Genomic DNA, 3,867 nt, shown 5'->3' with positions numbered 1-3,867 from the left:
GAGCACATGTACCCTATAGCAAAAATCTCTGTCTAAAAAAAAAAAGAAAAGCTTTGCTTTCTTTCTGTCCCTCTTTAAAATTTTTAATTGAAAGTATATGCACTCACCAGAGAACAAGAGAGAGGGAGAGGGAGAAAGTACCCAACAATGCAATATAGTCACACCACAATCTCATCTCCATTTGTCCATCCCATAAGGATTTTGGACATGAATGTATCTGTATTGTCCTGGTAGTTTATTACGAAGAGAGAAAGAGCTATATAAAAGTTATTATAAAAAACTTATTGGGCAGTGGCTCATTTATGTCTATTGCTGAGTTTTATTTTTATATTTATTTAATAAATATAGGAAATCAAAGCTGGAAGAGAATATAGGATTATAAATATTTATCCACAATTTGCTATCACCTATGGAAAGTTAAAATGATTTTTTCCCCTTGATTGAATGAATTTCTTCAATCACAAGAGTACTTCACATACGTTTTGTCAAGGCGCAATACTAAGATTACAAAATGTGACATGTTTGATCTCACAAAGTTCCTTATTTCATTGACAAGTATTAAGCAAGTAAACATACAGAGATTAAAAATAAAACAAATTCTATCCTCTGATTCTATACTAATTATTCTGTGGAAACTGTTTACTATAATGGATCTATAAAAGTCTATATTCTTTTTATATACTTGTGTACCAAAGCTATGACTCATACCTTTGTTTAAGGCCATAAAGAGGAGACAAATGCTTGAGGACATTTAATAAAATCTTAGGTAGAGTATTATAATTGTTAGTATAGTCCTTTAGAGATTAGAATAGAAGATTCCCTGGAAGTTCAGAAGAGAGGTCCCTAATTTAGCTTAGGCACAGAATAGAGGAGAGAGAGATGAGAAGACACTTCAAAGATGAAAATCCATAGGCTCATTCTTGAATGATAAATAGAAATTTGTAAGGCAAAGAAACAGAGGAGATTGCAGGATAGAAAAGGATACTTTTATGCAGTTTTCCATATCTGACATACCAGCAGGCTGAGAATACCGCCCAGGCTTTTACAACACCACAGATGGAGAAAAATCTTACAGAATTGCATTTTTTATGTGTTAACAGGAATGAAGTCTCAGGTGCAATGCTGGGGCCATCCTACAACTATACAGTGGAAACCCCTGACACCTTTGTCCTTGTGGGAATCCCAGGTTTGCATTCGTCACATCTTTGGCTGGCTATCTCACTCAGTGCCATGTATACCATAGCCCTGTTAGGAAACACCCTCATCATGACTGTCATCTGGATGGATTCTTCTTTACAAGAGCCCATGTACTGCTTCCTGTGTGTTCTGGCTGCTGTGGACATTGTTATGGCCTCCTCAGTGGTACCCAAGATGGTGAGCCTCTTCTGTTCCAGAGACAGTTGCATCAGCTGTCATTTTCACTCAGATGTATTTTGTTCATTCAGCCACAGCTGTGGAGTCAGGGCTACTACTGGCCATGGCTTTTGACCGCTATGTAGCCATCTGCAAACCCCTACACTACAAGAGAATTCTTACACTTCAAGTGATGCTGGCATTGAATGTGATCATCACCATTAGAGCTGTCATATTCATGACTCCATTGAGTTGGATGGTGAGCCATCTGCCTTTCTGTGGCTCCAATGTGGTCCTCCACTCCTACTGTGAGCACATAGCTGTGGCCAAGTTGGCATGTGCTGACCCCTTGCCCAGCAGTCTCTACAGCCTGATTAGTTCCTCCGTTATTGTGGGTTCTGATGTAGCCTTCATTGCTGTTTCCTATGTCCTGATTCTCAGGGCAGTGTTTGGTCTTGCCTCAAAGAGTGCTCAGGTGAAAGCATTAAGCACTTGTGGCTCTCATGTAGCGGTTATGGCTCTGTACTACCTACCTGGGATGATATCTGTTTGTGTATCCTGGCAAGGGCAGGACATAGTGTCCTTGCACACCCAAGTGCTGTTAGCTGACTTGTACCTGATCATCCCACCCACTCTAAACCCCATCATCTATGGCGTGAGGACTAAACAAATGCGGGAGAGAATATGGAGTTTGCTGATGCGCTGCTTTTTTGATCCTTCCAATCTGAGTTCATGAACACAGAGTGTGTGTTCATGAGCATTTCTGTCACCTTCAAAGTTGCTTTAAAGATGTATTGCTTGAGGATATTTACATGAAACTACAGGAATTGTAAGAAAAAGCTTTAGAAGATTTCATTGTAAATCTTTTTGATTTCTAGAAAGAATATGAATAAAATAACTCTTTATCAGACTACATTGTTAATTATTTCAGTCAACTAGTATCTGAATCAGAGATAAGCTTGGCCAGAGGGTATCAATTTGGCATTATTCCTTCAGACTCATATTTTTATGAAAATATCCTTCCAATCCTTTTTTTGAGAAAGCCAACTCTTTCATACTTCCACACCAACCCATAAAATCTGCTGACTTGGGACCAGCAGAGAGCATAATGGCTATGTCGCTGGACTCCCACGTAGTTGACCGTGGTTCGCGTCCAGGACCCAGTGGCTTAGAACTCACGCTGGGTGTGTGTGTGTGTGTGTGTGTGTGTGTGTGCGCGCGCGTTTCCAAGATCCTGAGAGGAGAATGGAAGAGAGGGGATTGCGGCGTGGCCATCCCCCCTGGCGGGTGATTTCTCGCTTTCTGTCTCTCTGTCTCTGTCTGGCGAGAGCACGCGCCCTATAGCGAAAAACCTCTCCAAAAAAAAAAAAAATCTGGCTGACTTTCTCAGAACTGTGTTTCCTCATTTTATTACATAAAATAAAGTGTTAAACTATGACCCTCTCTGTTGGTCATCGATGAATCCACTCCACTTGTGTTGCGTGTTCACACTATGTCACAATACTTCTGCAGCTAAAATAAATTCTAGTTAATCTGAGAAGATATACTTGGCACCAATGATGGTGGCCCTTTTCCAGCACGGGAACTTGAAAGAGAAACTGGTCTACAGCAATTGACAAGAAGGGATGAAGACAGTGAGTCTCCAGTTCTGTTCTTTCAATTCAGTTTGGATACCCAGGAACATTCTTGTTAATCAATTCTATAAGGTAGCTTTATGTTCTTTTAATTCCTATTGTCAATCTAGTTAATGAATTACTTATCAGCTTTTTTTCTTATTTTTTTTACATTTACTATATATCTTTACAACATTGAAAATAAATATTTCCAGCATGAATACCCTGTATGTTAGTAGAATCAAAGAAATTACCATATACATTGCCATCGACAGACTTTTAAAAGATAGAACTAAGTTAATATTAGTTTAATGTGGATATATTTTTAAATTTAGGTCTCTGTATGTGTACCTCTTAGAAGGTATTCCCTGGCATGAAAATATTAACAGAGAACAATATGGATAGAGAAGCTGACATGTCCCTACTCTTCCCCAGATCATTGGATACTTACATGGTTTTTGTTTTGTTTTCACCTTTCAGAAAATCAGTGTATATTAAAAGAAAAAAATCACATATGTGCTATGTGTCTTGGATTCTGGTGGATCTATAAATTTTAATAAAATGATAAAATCCTAATAGTATTAAAATTCAAAGTGCAAGGGAAACTGAGCTGATAGGTTATTAGTACATCTAACAGTTAACATTTTTTTCTCTCTTTTTAAAAAAATTTTTCCCACAGAGCACATTTATTTACTAAGAGAGATAGACAGAAACAGGGAAAGTGAGAACACACCCCCAGTGGGGAATGGTTATGCCACAATCCCTTTTCCTCCATTTCTCTCTGTTTTGGGATTTTGGGCACACACACACACACACACACGCTTGGGATGTCTGCCATAAATGCAGACATTTGGTATATGTTGAGCAGGAACATAGAGTGTTTGTCATTCGTAGTCTGGCT

The 3,867-nt window shown here is 38.7% G+C and overlaps 1 pseudogene; it reads left to right on the top strand.

The window, feature by feature from the left end:
• Positions 1 to 1,083: 1,083 nt before the first annotated feature.
• Positions 1,084 to 2,089, top strand: LOC102475443 (olfactory receptor 52I2-like; annotated as a pseudogene).
• The last annotated feature ends 1,778 nt before the right edge of the window (positions 2,090 to 3,867 follow it).

This window comes from Tupaia chinensis, unplaced genomic scaffold, assembly GCF_000334495.1.
Source record: "Tupaia chinensis unplaced genomic scaffold, TupChi_1.0 Scaffold000047_1, whole genome shotgun sequence".
NCBI lineage: Eukaryota > Metazoa > Chordata > Mammalia > Scandentia > Tupaiidae > Tupaia > Tupaia belangeri.
The sequence above is the reverse complement of the archived record's forward strand: the minus strand, read 5'-3'. Positions and strand labels throughout refer to the sequence as shown.